This window comes from Mustela nigripes, chromosome 12 (assembly GCF_022355385.1).
Source record: "Mustela nigripes isolate SB6536 chromosome 12, MUSNIG.SB6536, whole genome shotgun sequence".
Classification (NCBI taxonomy): domain Eukaryota; kingdom Metazoa; phylum Chordata; class Mammalia; order Carnivora; family Mustelidae; genus Mustela; species Mustela nigripes.
Genome location: NC_081568.1, coordinates 103,295,702 through 103,313,721, shown reverse-complemented (window position 1 = coordinate 103,313,721; position 18,020 = coordinate 103,295,702). Strand labels below are relative to the sequence as shown.

Sequence of the window (18,020 nt, the reverse complement as noted above, 5' to 3'; positions counted from 1 at the left end):
GTGCACCTTAGAAACAACACTTCTCTGTTATTTTTTTGATTCCTCTTTTTTACACAACAGTCTTGAGGACACATCCTAAAATGGAAAATACCTTCTAATATCCTGCTGGCTCTTCTATGAGTGTCATATAGGGGACGAGTGGATACGATCTTGGAGCTGTCTGATATCTAATCATTCAGACCTGTTGTATGACAGTGGAGCAGTGAAGAGGAGGACAGTGTCCCTGTCCTCAGTGAGTTCCTGCTCCAGCCATGAGAGGATGAGCAGAGAAGTCACTGCTTCTACGATAAATGAATAATATTGGAGACAGAGGACAGAACAATTAATTCTGACTTTTGTGGAGGGCATTCCAGAAGCTGTGACATTTGAGTTGGGCCATAAAAATAATGAGGTTTCACTAAGGCATGAAGGAAGGGATTGGCTTCCAGGTGGGGACGAGTGTGGATGGAGGCCAGGGGCCTGGAAGTGCCAAGTGTGGCCAGGGCGCGGTGAGTGGTGGTGTGGTACACGGTGTCGTGAGACTGGACCTGCAGGCAGGAGAAGGCAGCTTGTCCAAGTCCTGGGGGCCTTGCCACTGCCTCCACTGTCCCTCCCGTACCATCAGAACACAGATGGCATTTACAGCCGAATCTCTTCTGTCCCCTCCAGTTTCCCTAGCAAACATCCTGCCATCATAGAAATAACATATGGTGATGAACGGAGCTGGTAAAACCTGTATGGGGCTCAGAGTTCCACAGATGCAGTCTTCTGAACGTGAAATGAAGATGTCGTGCTTGGTGGCTGATCTGTGATCCTGAACGGCCTATGGATGCCTTGTCGATGGGGAAATGTACCTGCTTCACACCGGTGGTCAGAATCAGATCTATCCTTGTCCTCTCTGGGCCATGTATTTTCTCTCACTGCAGCAAACCCAAGTGTTCTGTATTTCTGAAAATACCTCCCTATATGTAATAAAATATAGAATTGTTAGTGCTTATCTTTTCCTAATTTCCCCCCTTCTCTGCTCTCGCTGTCTCACTCACTGCATTAGTGTGCTGGTGCTTTAGGCTGTGCTCCAGGGGCCTGTCTGCTCTTAGAATCCCTCAGTGCATGGACTGAGAAAGGGAACAAAGTCGTAAGTTGGCTGCAGGTTTTCTCCCATATCCCATGGAGCAGCTAAACCTTGTGGTTGTCATTTTTGTCCTTTGTTTCTAATGCAGTAGCTACGTTGGTGGAGAGAAAGAGCATTCAATGTGGTGTGTCCACATCCTGGGGCCGTTTCTCAGGGTGAATTAGGAGCAGGAGCTGAAACGGACTCCCAGATGCATCTCTAGGAACCCTGAGGAAGTTGGTCCATTACCCTCTCGCCAGATCCTTGCACTGGCCTCTTGCTGTTAAAATTTAAGCTTGCATGTCATCCATCCACTCTCAGAAAGGCTCTCCAAGGGGCTGTGCTGTCTGTGGAGCTCCTTTGGCCAGTCACCTTGTTTATTTCTTAGACTGACCAGTGTGCTCAGGATTCTGTCTCCCTTAGGAATTCTGCCTTCCTCTTTCATCACACATGGAGTGTTTTTTCCCATGGAATTCCCCTCATTTGTCTGTAGATTCACTTTTATCCCATCCTTTGAAACCACCTTCAGGCTTCCAGGCGATGTTTCCCTGATGATTTCACAGCAGAAGACAAAGACTTACAAGCTTCTAATGCCAAAGAAAGAAAATCCTGAGATGTCTTGAGTCCGATTTAGTAAATTGGCCCCTGACAGCTGTGTGTCTTTGGGTGAATCACTGTCCTTTAGTGAATGAATATAAGAATAATCAGTTCTGAGAAACGTCTCGCAGCCACATGCGTGGATTCTTCTCTCTACCCCTTGTCATTTGCTCTCCCTGATACAAGAGAAAATACAAAAGTAAATAGGATATTTTTTCAGTTTTGTATTTAGCACTTTGTAATCCAGCATTGCCATGTGCCTTCCCTGTGCACTGTACTCTGTGTGCAGGGACTGTGCCAGGGGTTTGGTTCTTGAATTTGAGGACAACGCCCTTTCTCCTAGTTTCACAAGTGCATGCATCTCAACGGTCCTAGATTGTGATTTGACTTGGCCAGCCCGCATGAGTCTTCAGTCACCACTGGAACAGTTGTGGTCTAATGGCCAGAGCACTGGGGACCATTTTTCCCTGTATCATTGCTATTGAAACTGCCAATGGAGAACCTGGTTTTGAGGATGGATGAGCTTTTTCTTTCTGATTGAGCAGAAAATGATACAGGAGGGTACAGATTTATGGGAGGGTATAGGTTGGTGACCAATAGGCAGGTAAGAAGTAGAATAGTTCTTCATCACCTTCTGTGGCTTTCAGTTTTATAACCTACCTCAGGACTCACAGTCATGGTTGCCCCTTCCATGTGTTAGGAGTGTTCTGGAATCATATGTGACATTTCTGGGATGTTTCTTAGTTCATCAAGAACAAAGCGGGCAAAACCAGAACTATTCCCAAAATTCAGGATTCGTGACCAAGGTTTCTTTGGCTTCTAGAAGGTTATTTGTTCATTGTTAAGCAAGATTTATTTTTATTGTGGGACTTTTCAGAGACTTTAACATGGTAACCTATACTGCAGCTTTTCAAGGGTGGTCTATAGGATTCGACATCTGTTCTGGGATCCATTTGGTCAAGAGCACCCGTGACCACTGTCCAGAAGTCATGTCACTTTGACACCCTTGGAGGATGCTGACATGTGGTAGACTTGAAACTGTCCCAAATCCTTTTTTTGCTCTTCTCACCCATAACTGTGGCCTTCTTTCCCTCCCCCTTGAAGCTGGACTGGCCTTCTTACTCACTCGGAGTGATAGATGCAGCATAAGCATTATGTGAGTTCCAGAGCCTAGACCTCAGGAGGTCTGGCAGCTTCTGCCTTTGCCCTGTTGGGACTCTGCCTTGAGACTTGCATGGAAGGAAGCCAGTTGGGCCTGCAGGAGGATGAGAGGCCCATGGCGGAGAGCTGTGGTGCTGCCAGCAGTGGGCAGCCTTAACAGCCGTGTGTGTGAATGAAGTCTCAGTGGGCCCTCTAGCGTGGCTGACCAAGCTGAGAGCAGCACGCCCCTGAGCCAGGGCAAAACCAGCAGAGGAACTGCCTGACGGCGCACGGAATCATGGGAAATACAAGGTCGTTGTTCGAAGCCACTACATTTTGAGGAGCTTTGTCACACAGCAATAGTTAACAGGGATACCGACTTAACAGTAACCACCCAATTAAAAACTGAAACGAGACCAAAAAAATGTGGTGGTTTATCTCATCAGATGCTTTCTGTGAGGCTTTTCTGGCTTAAAATGAAATTTCTGAACAGGGATTTTCTAGAAACCTGAGTCAAGTGAGTAGTTGAAACGTATTTGGCGTAGGATTAACACCACCAGAAAGTGGCACCCGGTCCCAGTGTAGGTGACCCCGCGCAGCTGGTTCCTCAGGAAGAAGGTGAGAGGGGATGATGGGGAGGTCATAGCCATCCCACATGCTATTGGCGACATTCTTCTGAGGCCTGTCTGATGGCTATCTCTGAGGTGACCAGGGTCACTTGGGGCTCATTCTTTCAGCCTCATAATTAGATCCAAGCAGACACAGCTTCGGATGCAGCCCATCTGCTCCCCTCGCTGGCCAGCTGTGGGGATGGGAGACCTTGCCAGTGTTCCAGCCATCCAACAGGTGTAATCTCCCAGGAGCAGATCTGATTAGCAGATGTCGAAGGCCCCAGTAGATGAAGAAACTAAGAGGCCCGGGGCAGTGTCCCTGGCTGAGGCCTGATTGCTGAGTGCCCTGGGGTGGGCAGGGAGTGGGCGGCAGCCCTGCATCCTGGGCTGTCACTTCCACCATCTCTTTAATGCCCTGGGGCCAGGCCGGGCTGTTCACATGGAAGCCGGGACTTCAGGCTCACAGTGGCAGCCAGGACTACCAGGCCCAGCCAGGCAGGGCCACATCATTAGCTACGCCCCAGGCCTTGACAGGCTTGCAGGGGAGGATTGTTGCCGTCAGGCTATGGCCACGCTGGCCACAGTGAGTTGGGGAGAAGCAGAAGGTTTTGGGAATCATGGGAGTTGGAGCTGGAAAAGACCCACTTGGTCTTCAAGCCTCTTCCTCCGTCATGGCCTAATCATTCCCCCTGGGATACTCCGGAGCAGTTTGTAAAATCTGTTTCCGAATGACTCAGGCTGGGAGTCTTCCAGCCATTCCCTTGGGAGATGGAGCGGCTTTTTCTGTGGAGGAAGTATTTTCTCCCTATTGGTTGGGATCTTTTGTTCGTTGGCTCCAACCCCATCGCTCCTGGCTGGTCTCCCTCAGACCACCCTGAGCAAGTCTCCCTCTACCTCTTGCCTTCCCACAGTTAAATCTATGTCATGCTTCCGCTGAGCAACCGCTGCTGTTGAACTGAGGAGGAGGGGTCTGCTTCCCGGTCTTGGCGCTTTCCAAGTGATGACTTTCTCCAGCTGCTTCAGCGTTCCCATTCCCCTACTCTGAATTTCTCTCTAATTTTTTCCTCCCTGTAACATTTCATATGTGTGGAGACCATGTGGTACTTCATAAGCCCTGTAAGGGTGTATATTTCAGCACGAGAGTGGCCTATTCATTGAACATTTTTCAAACATTCTTCTGAACCTTTGCTAGATGGGACTGACCTTGGCTTATATGTCATGGACTAAAGGGTGGAACCAAATGTAAGTGGAAGATGGCTCCTCCAGAAGCCAGGAATAATGACAACGTGCATCGTACGTACTGGTCAGCACAGCCACGTGAGCACTGTGGTCCTACGGCGTTTCTTTTGGGGGAGTGGCTGTAAGTCAGCGTACAGTCTAGTCAAAGACAGTAAGAGTCTGTGTATCTGCACAGACCACAGCCATGTTGGGAACGTTTAGTAAGAAAGGGATCGTGGTTTTGTGGGTCTCTGACTTTGTTGTTACTGACGGAGCTAGGAGATGAAAAGCCAGAACTCACCAGGGAGTCTCAAGTTCAGGCCACATGGTGTTTAGAGGCTCTGAGATCCAAACTGGAAGTGTGGTTTGGATCCAAGCTTACACTGAGCATCTTCCACAGAGGTTGGCTGTTGCTACAGTTCCTAGAGGCGTTTTAGGGGCTGCTGGAGGTGATGGTGGTCATGGAGGCAAGGTGGCCCTGGTCAACTCCTGTTTTATAATCAGCCCCAGCTCTGCTTCTAGCTGGTTTGTGAACGCATCTAGGGTTGCCTGTCAGATTCTGTTTGATAAACAGCGTTCCATGCTCAAAAAGAAAGTTTGCAAACCACAGGTTCAGAGGACTGACTTCTAGTAAAAACAAACACAGAGAGAAGCCTCTTTAGCTAAGCAACTAACGATTACATTTCTGGGATCCACATAGATCAATCCACAGACATTTGGAAGCAGCAAAAAGCAAAGAACTAAACAAATAGACATTTCTGTGTAACTACTGTGTCATCAGGAAACTCTTTGTCAGTATAAACAGAACGTGTAGACTGTGACCTTGAAGTGGCAAGGGGAACAAGAGGCCAGTTATGGTCATATGTGCAGTAACCTGCACATATTGTGTCGCTCTTAAGTAAGTAAGGACCAGCGGGCCCTGGAGTTGAGGTTAGTAAGAACCACATGATAAAAGCAACTGGACACTGTTCCTCAAGATGAATCATCCATGCTAGGAAATGTATATTCTTTTATCTCCATTTCACACATGGGGAAACTGAGGCCCAGAGACTAATTTGCCTAAGGTCACACAGCTGATAAAGTGATAGTGCTGGGGAGGGGTCCCTTGGGCTAGAGTTTATGTCCTTAAATGTTTCACTATATTGCCTTTGTTCTGTTAATCCCTTTTTAAATTTTTATCTTGGTGTGTGTGCATGTGTATGCATGTATGCATATTTTTTCTTCCTAATGGTTTTGGTGAATGGAGTATGCAAGGATACCTGGTTTGAGAAAATGTCTTTTTTTTTATCATAATTACAACTTTATGGTCATTTCAGTCAAAGTTCACTCCATATAAAATTGAAATTTAGTGTTACATGTAAACAGTCCTCATTGATGGAAAAAAGAATGGAGAGGAAAGGAGCCAGTAGTCTCACTTTAACCGTGTGTACTAATACTGAGCAGGCATGTGCAGCTCTAGAAGTATGTTTGTGCCTGGATTTAGTGGCTCACAGACTCATGCAAATTTTTATTGGTGCAGTAGAGATCAGAACTATTGAAGCCCATTGCTAAGACAGATGGGAATAACGTTTCACAGGTTTTAAGGTTTTAAGTGCAGGTGGCTTCTCTCAGATTCCTTAGTTTCTCCGGTTCATCCTCTGTATCATGGCCTTCACAAACTCTGGGTAAGGAGAGGTCTCTTTTTGGGTGTCTGCTCTTGCCTTAGTTCATGGCCTTCCAAAAACACACAAACCTATTCCTTACTCTGGCCAATAACCAGATTGTTCAAGCAAGTGTGTTGGGTTCTGCAGAAACTTCTCTGTGGTCCATTGACTCTGGAGCAAAGTAGGTCCCCTAAAGAGTGAATATAACAAGCATTTAGTTTTGTTTTAATAGGTGCATTTGGAAAAGCTAGAACTGTTGGTAAGACCATTTCACAGCACATCCAGGTGGCTCGAATGGTCTGCCTCCACGCATCACAGTTTTAAACAAGACGAGAGCTTGTAGTGCATTTCTCTCCTGGAGCAAGTGAGGCCCTCAGGGAGAAACATGAACTTCTGTGGGTGCTTAGGAAGTATTGAGCAGTAACTCTCTCAGGCCACGAGGGCCCTGTTAGCCTAGCAGAAATTTATGAACAGTGCCCTGGTGGCTTACACAAGTTCATTTTCTTTCCCAAGTGCCTGGCTCACTTCCTGAGAGTAATGTTTTCATCGAAGGATTCAACCGTCTAATCTTTGCAGAGATGGGGCTGAGAAATCCCACTGTTGATTCTGTAGCAGATGACAATGACTTTGCTGGATTAGGGCCTTCGAAGTGGCCTCCTGATGGGGCATATTGCTGAAAGGGGACATGGAGAAAAAGTTGCTGAACTACAGAGTTGTATCTGATCTCATGGAACAGTGATCTGAGCTCTTTTGAGACTTGCTGGAGTTGGGCGCTCAGAAGCGTCGGACCCGACGGCCTGTGAACGTGAAGCTGCCTCGCGGTGACGGGCAGCTTGTCAGGGGGTTCCAAAACATCTGTTCCAAAGAGCGCGGTTGAGATTCCTCCAGGGGGGTATTTCCATTCATTGTCCATGAGAAACAAGAGTGAGTGGGTGTGAGTGAGACACAGATCAGGAGGAAATGAGTCTGTTCTCCACTTGGGATTACCATGCAGATGAATTCCATATTTTGGTTAGGGAATGTTTTCTTTTAGAAAAAGGAAGACAAAGAAAAGTTCAGATTCTGACCCAGTTACTGAAAAGCAGACTAAGAGGCAGTTAGTTAACTGGCTGCCCAAACAGTGGCTTCAGTGGTTGTCTTTGTTTTTGTGGTGTGTGTGCGTGTGTGCGTGCGTGCGTGCATGTGTGCATGCACGCATGCCAGACTACGGCCCAGCGCTTCCTAACACACTTTTCTGCTATTGGACTGACTTCCCCCACCAAGGTGGCCTGGCCTCGCCAGAACCAGCTACTCTGAAACTGCAATAGTCAGCAGAGCCATGGGTCCCCACTGCATCTGCACGTGCCCGTGACTTGAGGGTTCAGACAAATGATGTATATTCATCCTGTTGACAAAAGTCATAAGAGAGGTTTTCCTGACTAATTCTTCTCTGGGAAACGGTAGCCCCATACATAAGAAGGCAGCTTCCGACTTTGATTTGGAGATTTTACATGCCCACCCTGTGCCCTATGACGTAAGTCCAGGAATGGAGAGGATCAGTTGCCCTTTGCTCTCTATCCAAAATGTGCTGTGACGATTCCAAACTAAAACTAAAAGTCTGAGCTCTGTTTTACCTCCCAGGTGTCATTCAGTGGGTCGTTACTGGGCACCTGCTGTGTGCACTAGATGCTGGGGAGGTCGTGGTGGAGTCAGGGAGACACTCCTGGTCCCTGCCCTCTGGAGTTGGCTGTTTGCAGTAGACTGGGAAGGAGGTCTTCACAGCTTGGGGGCGTGAAGCAAGGGAGGTACACAATGTCTAGAAGAGAGCTACCCAAGGGGCTGCGCAGAGCCCAGAACAGGAAACTCCACTGGCACAACAAACGTCTCCCCCTCATCCCTACCTCAGCACTGGTGGGTGGTCAGTGATTTTCCTCAGCCACTCTCAGCGCTTCCCACGGGTCCCAGACCAGTCCTCTGTGCTGCCTTTTTAGCCCCTTGCAAGACCAAGGGCCGAGTGCTTGCTGCCTGCCCCCTGGAGGTGGGTCTGCCCTTAGCATCCCAGCCTGGAATTGAAAGAGACAAAGGCGGTGACAGACTCCCTCTCAACCCTCTCCCTCCCTGCCCCGTTAACCCCTCCCCCAGTCACATTTTCTATCCTCAGTATACCTACAGCGATGGCTTCATGCCTCTTCCTGAACCTCCTGAGACGTTGTCCTTCTTGGCACTGTGCTGATCTTCTTGTCTCGGGCCCCCAGCTATGTGTATCTGAAAGGGCCTCTCTGGCTGAGGAGAAACGCTTTCTCCCCCTGTATCTGGGAAGCCAGCCCTGGAGTTTGAGGCCTCTGTCTCAAACTCTGTCCTGCTATTCTCTGCTCTCTCAGAGGGGCAGCAAAGGAAGGTGGGAAGCATGGGAAACTGCCATCCCACTGTCCCAGTGCCCCAGCAAGGTTTGTGGATACCTGCCACCCCTGCTGCAGGCAGAAACAGGGCTCTAGGCAGGTCCCCAAGGCACTTACTGAGCAGGCGCTGAGTGTGCAATCCCATGGGCATGTTAATGAGTCCGGTTAGGATTCAGAGCTCAAGAAGCTCGCGAGGCTCTCCAGGAAGGGAGGGAAGATGTTCTCTTAAACGCACCATGCTGTAGAAAGTGCTGTGCCTTTGAAGGGGTACAGATAAAGACTGGTCCCATTCGGTGGGATCAAATAGTCTGAAAGGAAAGTCTTCCGTGGAAGAGATGTCACCAGAGCTAGACCTTGAAGAACAGAGGGGTGGTGGCCCTGTGCAGGGGAAGGGTGCAGAGACCACAGCACTGAGGTGGACACCTGCTGGCAGCCCACCTGGCTGGAGCTCAAAGGGCAGCAGGGAGAGGCTGAGATGTGTTCTTTGTTTCCCGGGACACACACACACAGGCCGCAGCAAGGAAGAGCCCAGCAGGGCGATTCCTGGAAGTCTCAGGAAGCGATTTGCAAGCTCCCTTTGCTGGTAGGTTCCATAGAGGGACAAAGCAAGTGGGTTTGGCAGCTCCATAAAGACTGCCCTGCTGGGCCCACAGCAGTGGTTGCTGTTCAGAAACCTGAGCCTCTCAGGGGATCCTACTAGAGAAAGCATGCTCTGGGGTAACGTGAGGTCCCTTAGAGATTGTTCACTTCTTTTTTCCTGATGGCAAATCAGAGCCATCACACAATGCTGGAGAATTTATTTCCCAAGGATGTGGAAGTAGTTGCCCAAAAACTTTAACTACAATAGTTTAAAAAAAAAAAAAAATCCAAAGGTCACGGAGCTACTAAATTGCAGTAGCTTAATAGCTCAAGGATTCTAGAATTACAAATGGCTTCCCTCTTAAAGTGGACCCTTGTCATAATTCAAACTCAAAACATCCTAATGTTATTTTTACAGAAATGCCTTTTTTCAGTGGAGATACTTTTTTTTTTCTTTTCCCTCTAGTTTAACTTAGCCTTAGTGGTTTTGGCTTTTACTGTTTGTAGACTGGGTGGGCACAAGCTAATGACTGCCCTCTCCTGTGTAGGTGCTCAGGCGCCTAATTATTACCATTTTCCTGAACTGCAGGTTCTCTTTTGTGTGGTTTTTGCAGCACAGTAGTATTTCATGGGTTTCTTTTTTATGTACCCCCCACTCCTTTTGAGTGCTCCTGAGTTCCCCAAATCTGTTTCAGTAACTCATTTGTCAGCTGCCAGGCTGGTCATGGTGAAAGAGTTTATGAAAGGGGACCCCTCGTTGCCCAAGGACTCTGTGACTGGGCCAGCCATGAGTCCGGTGAGTTGTGACAGGCCATGGGCTGCCTCTGTGTTCTCCATGCAACAGGAGATGCGAAATAGCTTCTGCAAGCAGCAGTTGCATTTGAAATCGGAGCTCTGTAGTGTCCTTCAGTGGGCTCCCACATGTCACAATTTCACTGGGGGTACTCGGATGGGAAACCACAAAGGAAGCACTCGTAAGCTCTTTGGGCCTTCAGTCAGTGTGTGTTCATGTTCTGTTATTGATAGATACATGGAAGTTTTCTTCCCCACTTTTTCCTGACCGCTCTGTTTCCCCAAATGGTACCTCTTCCCCACCTTCACTACCCATCCACTGAGAAGTCCTGTTAGACAACTCGTTTCAAAATGGGTGATTTGGCATCTGTCTGGAGAGCGAGTGCCAGGCAGATCTGGGCTGAGTGGGGGTGGTTGAGAGTTGGGGACATGGGGCTGCCGCTCACAGGTGATGCATCAGGCCATTAATTAAGGGACCTGCTTCCTCTCCCTGGGAGGTAAGGACTTTTTCTGTTCCTTTCTTCTTGGTGCTAATATTCCTGCCGTTTTCCCTCCTGGAGACCTCAGGGTCTTCTCGGAACACTTGTGGGATTCCCTCTGGCACTGCTAGAGGTCAGCACTCTTTCCTCACCGAAAACACAGGGGGTTCCTTGTTACTAAGGGCTAAGGGTGGGATGACAACTCTCCATGTCTCCATGGCAAGGTGACAGCTTCCTGGCAGGGCTGTGCGGTTTGCTCAGACAAGCAGATCACTCCACATTCAGCCCAGAGAGCTGCTTCGGTGAGACCATTGTCTGCCCCGTGGAGGAGGAGCTGCTGTCCAGGGCTGCCATTTAACATGGTGAATCTTGCAGCTGTTTTGATGCGCCACTTTGGAGTCAAAGCTGGTTGTGGAGCAGGAGCACTGGGATGCTTGAATCAAGGGCAAGGACAAAATGGTCCCAGACCCCTCTGCTTCCTCCCCATCTTAGGGAGACTGAAAACGACCAGTGTGGTTCTCCTCCTGCCTGTCTGTGCAGGTGACCACCAGGCCCTCTGCATTTTGCAGGCTGTGAATGTGAGGCCATCATGGTTCCTAAAAGGGAAGGCCAAGACCAAGGTCTTTGGCCTGTTGAAATCAGTGACAGAGAGGTTAGAACTGAAAGGAGGAACTAACACGGAAACCATTGTTTTTGGAAAGACAAAGCATGTTTCTTCCGTCAATTTTGCAGCATTGGCAGATAAAATGCTGCAGCCCAGAGACCATCACCCCTCTCTTTTTAAGGGAACAAACAAGATAGTGACCTAATTCAGTCCCTTTTCATTGTTACATATTCAAACATTTCCAAAGAAAACTGAAGGAGTTCCATTTCATAGTTTTTAACATGAAACATGTCTCTTAGCGCAGAAGGAAATGGATATTGATGGGCATGGCATATATTTTGGTACATTGCTTAGCACTTTGCTGATGCGAAATAAATCCAAAAACATTTATCGTTTTGCCTGAAAAGGAAATTGTTGGATGTGGTGGGCATGTATGTGTACTTAAAAAAATACCTTCTGATTGCCACACATGGTGCTAATCACCTTAGAGGCCGCTCAGTTTTTCTAGAGAGTCATACAGTCTCTTTGAAATATTGAGAGACCATTAAATGCTAAAATGTGTGGTCCTACCCAAGTGCATTGTGAGATCAGAGATCATTGTGAGATGAGAGTTATATGTGGGTTGGAATAGAATTTAAAAATATTTTTTATTAACTTCAAAGGGAGACATACGGAAATGCTAATGACTTAAAAAAAAAAAAAGGGCAAAAAGTTGGCTGGTTTGTGTAGAAGTTGTGAGTGGGGGGAAGGAAGATGCTTTGCCTGGCTGTGCGGTTTCAGGTCTCTATCCTGCCAGCCCACATCCTCGGACGCTGATGTGGCCAGCTGGTTCAGAGACCCCCGGGGGCTACAGCGCCTCATCCCCAACCCAGATGGCAGAACAGAGAGTGTGCAAGCTCCCATTTCTCTGGGGTGGGGGCAAGTCAAAGGTGATGGGAAAGTCAATCAGTTAACGGGTCTTCGTTGAGCGCCGTCCATGTTCCACGACAGCAGTCACCACCCTTCTTCTTCTTTTTTTTTTTTTTTTAATTTTATTTATTTGACAGATTACAAGTAGGCAGAGAGGCAGGCAGAGAGAGAAAAGGGAGGAAGCAGGCTCCCTGCTGAGCAGAGAGCCCGATGCGGGGCTTGATCCCAGGACCCTGAGATCATGACCTGAGCCGAAGGCAGAGGCTTTAACCCACTGAGCCACCCAGGTGCCCCAAGTCACCATCCTTCTTGAGCCACGCGGGTAGACTAGGCCCTTTGCGGAGCACTTCAGACGCTCTGCCGTTCATTCCCCTGGGTTACTCCGTAGAACACTGAGCTAAGTGCTTTCCCTGACCTCACAGAGGAGGAAATGGGCTCAGAGAGTTTATCGGCTGGCCCGGGGTCCTCCCACCGCTCCTGAGCGGCATAGCCGGGAATTTGAAGCAGACTGCAGACTGAGGGCTCATGCTGTTGAGAGTCATGTTTCCTGGTGTGCGTGGGGTGCTGGGCACGAGACAGCAGGAAGGGTTTTCAGTGTTGGTTGCAGGCCTCGGGCAGCCTGTGCCTCTCAGACAGGATAGGAGCTCTGAGAAGGGGCAGCATACACGGCATTGCTCCTTTCCTGTGGGGAAAGGGGAATTGTGCCAACCAGATGCGGCCGCTCACCTTCAGGACTGGTGAAAAGGGTTGAATGTGAAGGTTGCTGTCATGGGCAGCTATTCTTACTGACTTGGCAAACTCGACAGTCTCCGCTGTGGTATAGTCACACTTTCAGGTAGGCAGCAGGAAGGAGTGGGGTAGAAGATGAGGAGTAGTGGAGACTGGGGTAAAGTGAACACCTTATGTCCTTTCTAAAAAGAACAGCTATTAAAAAAAAAAAAAAAAAGACTGATTTATTTGAGAGAGAAAGAAAGAGAGCACAAGCAGGAGGGGCAGAGGGAGAGAATCTCCAGCAGATTCCATGTCGAGCAGAGTCCCACCAGTGGGCTCAACATCACCACCTGGAAATCACAACCTGTCAAAAGTTAGATGCCTAACAGACTAGGCCACCCAAGTACCCCACAAGCAGCCACTTCTTAGCTCTAGTTGTCTCTGTCAGGTAGAAATATAAGCCCTGTATTGGCAGGTGTATGGGGGTTTTTTTCCCCTCCCAAATAAAAGCCAGAAATCTGGATTTTTACATTGTCTTGCAATTTTTAAACCCTACTAATTTAAAAAAAAAAATTTAATGGGTCAACTGTTGTCTCTAAGCCTCCAGTTTCTGAAGCCTCTGGAAACGTTGGAACAGAATTGGGAACGTAGAGGTTGGAAACCCTAGAGCACTAGACCACGGGCAGCAAGCAGATCTCACCTCATGACCCCATGTGAGGAGCTTCCACCAGTGCTTCTCACCACGCAGGTCTCCTGGGGTCCTGCTCCAGTGTACATCCTGACTGAGGAGTTCTGGGGTGGGTTCTGAGATTCTGTAGGAACAGGGGCTCTGTTGAGAAGGATTCTAAGGCAATATCTAGGATCAGTGGCAAAAAGCACTGTGATGACTTAGTGCCATCTGCTGTGAGCTGAGGAAAGACAAATGGCCTGATGTAGTTGCCACCCCTGTAGTACACCAGGACAGTAAGGTAAATGAGCTGTTTACGATCACTTCCAGATCCCCCTAAAAAGTCGGAATATCAGGGCACAGCTAGCTCAGAAGCTTTCGATACTGCATCCTTCTTTCTGGGGCACACTTCTCCGTATAAGAAAAACTTGGATTCATCTCTCTCTCATCTGGGAAATCGGGATTAGACTATTAAGGTTTCAACTTGGGTGGGATAAAAGGAGGGTTAACTGATTGGCTCTCCTTTTTTCCTGCTGTATTTGGAGGGTAAAAAAAATATGTCTTGCATATGTTGGTGTTCGTTACTTCCACATGGCCTTGGCGTCCCTTCAGCATGGGGTTCATGGTGGGAGGAAAGGGTGGGTGCTGAGGAAATTGCTTTGAGCAGAAATCATCTTGTTTCCATTCACTAAGAGCTGTTCTTGGAGCCCTCTCCAGGTCCCCTGCCTGTGCTCAATGCCCTTGGAACTGTATGCCAGGAAACAATATGATCTTTCTAATTGAACAAGTAGGAGGAGAGGGACTGGGTGAGCTAGGATGGGCCAGCAGTTGACACTTAAAAATAGATCTTTTTCCTCACGAATAAACCATTTTGTTGGGGGATAGAAATGCCTCGCACATTTCTAACCATCCCAGACAAGGCAAGGGAGGAGGAGGCCAGCGGGGCAGGGTGCAGCCAGGTGGGTGGAAGGCCTGCAGAGGGGGGTTGCCATGGCAACTCAGACCCTTGGAGAAAGCTGCAGTGCCCTCAGGGGAGCATAGGCTGCTCTCAGATCTGAGGCCAGAGTGCATGTTCAAGTAGACGATGGCTGGGGGAATGTAGAGCTGGGAGCAGGGCTTCTTGCACTTTACTATGCCTGTGAATGTTAAATACAGATTCTGATTCCGGTCTGGCTGGGGTCCGAGATTCTGCATGTCTAGTGAGTTCATGGGTGATGCTGATGCTTCTATTCCTGGGGACACACTTGGAGTGGCAAAGGGTTCGAGTCCACTGTGATCTTCAGGCCTCTGAGGAAGGGTGAAGCACACAGGGGAATTACCCCACTCCATTTTGATCATCTTGTATTTGGCCTAAGCTAAATAAAAATAAATGACAGCTGCTGCTGATTATACTGACTATGTTTCCCTAGCCTGGCAGTAGTGATGCTGCTTTACCCTAACAATGAGACTAGGAGTGTTGTGTCATATAATTTTGCTGGTAAAAAATGCATAGATTTGGGCATACTCTGACCTAGATGCAATGACTAACTCAGTAAAGCCCAGGCCTGAGCTAGTCGATGTGTATGGAGACTCTTCTAAAAATAACGGAGCAGACTTTACCAAAATTGTAAGGGCAAAAGAATACTCCAGACACAGAAGTGGTGAGGTTAAAGTCATTTTGATAATTTTAAAGCCTTCATGAGCATATAGGTAGTTTGCAAGGTGGCAGGGGAATAACCATTCCTTGAGAGGCCAGGATTCTGTTTCCAACTGTAGGAGAATGAGTATGACAGGCCCTGGTTGAGATTTGGGGGAAAACTTGGGCTGGCTCTGTAAGCTGTTGGAGTTTCTTCTGGAGGTGAGGAGAAAACTGTCCTCCTCTGTCTCCTTGAAAGACTTCCTTGCAGGGGCAGGGGTGGAAGGTGTCTTTTCTGCTGGGGCCTCTGGCTGACTGAACCGTAGAGGCAACAATAGTTGGCAGAGCCCTAGCCAGTTTCCACTTGAATACACCTCTCCCTGCCCCCCATGCGAGTTCATCCCGCATGCTGTTGCGGGCCACCACCACTCACCACGTGATCACATTCGGTCCCTGGGCTGTTTTGGGTCTGTGGCACTGGTCTGCTTTTGGCATGGGCTCCAAGGCTTTGAAGAGACAGTCTGATGATTAAAACTGAGTCTAGTAGGCTCCAGCTTGTGATTTGGATTGTATTCTAGAGATTGTTAGCAGTTCGTGTCAGAATCCGGAGCCTGTTGTCTTGTGGAAGTGGTGTTGTCTTCAGTCAGGCCTGTGGAGGAGCCCTTAGCCGGCCATGCTGGGGATGAGGGACGGTGGTAATGGAGTCCAGGCCTGGCAGTCATGATGTGCCTGTGGTTAGTGTATGGGAGTCCACAGACATCCCCAGCCAAGCTTGGCAGGGAAGCAAGCACAAGACCTCCCTCACTTCCTCTCCAGGGGGCTCCGGGGCAGGGAAGGCATCAGTGAGTGGGTGGGGTTGGGAATTTATAGGCAGAGCTGGGACCCAGGGCCCTGAGGTGGGGGTGGTGCTGGGAGGAGCCCCTATGGATGGCTTTTCTCCCCTGGCTATTGGCTCTGGTGGGAAGGGGGCCCTAGATCATTGCACTTCTTCATTTCCCTCTCTCCTTTGTGGGGCATTGAGACAAGCTGGGCCAAAACTGAGATGGGGGTGGGGGGATCTCTGCACCACAGTGGGTTTCTGAGGATTATCTTTATCTCTGTTTCCCCCACAGTGATTTACACAGGGTCAGAGTTCCCTGGAAATCTAGGGGCCCCATCCACTTGGATGCTAAGTGTGGTGGTCTAAGTCAGAGCTGTCTCTGATTCCTTGGCAAAACCACTCCTTTATGTCTCTCCTGTGTGTGTGCTAAGGTTCAGATGAAGTCTGATTTCCTTTTCGTGGGATACAAAGAACTGAAATGAAATGGGGAGCAGTCCTGGGACACTGAAAAATGGGGTTTCTTCCCAGTTACTTCTAAGAAGTTGATGGTTTTTCTTCCTACATTCCAGCAAACTTGTTCAACTTGAAACAAAAATGCTATTAAAGCTTTTAAGTTTTGCCATGGACTTAGAGTACAGGGCAAAAAATAATATTCTAAGATTTGAAAAGCTTAAGTTGAGGCGGCTGTGTGATTTTGGCAGGTTTCTCTAAATGAAATCCCTGGGCCTCGTCACAGCCCCTACGTCCCCCAGCATGGGTTGGCAGGAACAGGGAGTTTTGCCAGAGCCAAGGGTTTGGGGGGTGGGGGGGGGACAGCAGAGGCCTGGGGCAGAGGAAGCCCTGGGCTTCAAAGTTGCCCTGGGAGCCAAAGTTTAGGCCATTGCTCCCCTAAGGATCTGCAGCCTGCTCAGTAACATGGGAAGTAGGGAAGATTGCCCCTACATCGGGAGTTGGGCTTTTATGTTCCTATTTTGCTTTGAATCTGAAGGATGCTCAAGAAAAGAAAACCCAGCAGTCACAACAGGAGTGAGTCAGCACCAGGGATGGGTGAGGCTTGAGGATAAGGAATCACTGAGTCATGGACATTATAGCTGGGAGGGTCCCTTGACAGTTGGCTTTCTAATGACCTCATTTGGTCAGGAACAGCCAAAGGCCCTGAAAGGGCAAAGCAACTTGCCCAGGGACACACAGCTGGCTAGGGAAGTATGTTGCCGGACTCCCCATCCAGTGCTCTCTTCTCTGTACCAGTGTACTTCCCAGGATCCCACAGACTTCCTGTTCCTCTCTGTGGCCTCAGCACACTGCTGGGTCCAGGCCCAGGAAGCTGCCCTTGCCTGTTCTTTTAGCCGTTGGTTCCTAGATGCTGCTTCTGCTTTCCCTCTAGGAGGGGCTCCAGGTCTCAGAGATCCCCTCACTTATGGCTTTTGAGGGCATGGCAGCCACAGCATTGCCCATCCCCCTTCCCTCTGCTCCCTCCTCCCCCTCTGCCAGTCCCTAGGGGTCACATGATGGTGTGGCCACAGCTGCCCAGCTTCTCTTTCCTAGGGTGCCATCTGGGTGCTACTCTGCAGAGTTGTCCAGAAGAGCTGTGGGGGGAGTCACCCTGCCAAGGGTCACAGCTGGAGCAGGGGTGTCTGCATCCCACAGGGGCCTCCAGTCTTTGTTCTAACAGCCTCCTTGGCGTGGGGAAACCCCCCCCCCCCCCGACTTGCTTTCTGAGAGCAATGGCTTAAAATCTGAGGAGTACCTGCAGGTTTGGAGGGAGCAGTGGACCTCAGGTTTATAAATTTAATAAAACAGCTTTAGTTCTAGGAATGAAAAGAAACAATTTTAGGTGTTGATAAATGCTTGGCAGAATTCTCTTTCTCTTTTCAGAGCTGATCCTGCAGATTAAGGTTTTGGCACATGGCTTATTGCTTAACAACCCGTATAAGCGGGAAGAAATGTAAATGACGCTTTCTTTTCTTTTCTTCTGCTGAAAAGGGGGCTCTGACCTTGGAATAGGAGCCTTTAGTTCCTGCACTAACATCTTCCTAGCCAGAGAGGGCTTCCCCCCCAATTTCCTTTGTTCAGGGAGATTGAAAAGTTATGCTTTTACTTACCTCCCCCAGAAGCCCCCCAGGCCCACACCTCCCTCCCTGGCTCCCACAGTGTTAGCAGTACGTTT

The 18,020-nt window shown here is 48.9% G+C and overlaps 1 long non-coding RNA gene across 1 annotated transcript in view; it reads left to right on the top strand.

The window, feature by feature from the left end:
* Nucleotides 1-671, top strand: part of LOC132028754 (uncharacterized) — an 89,200-nt gene extending 88,529 nt beyond the window's left edge. Inside the window, exon 4 of the long non-coding RNA XR_009407529.1 lies at nt 649-671. This is a non-coding gene — a long non-coding RNA (uncharacterized LOC132028754). The remainder of the gene's footprint in view (nt 1-648) is intronic.
* Nucleotides 672-18,020: the final 17,349 nt, after the last annotated feature.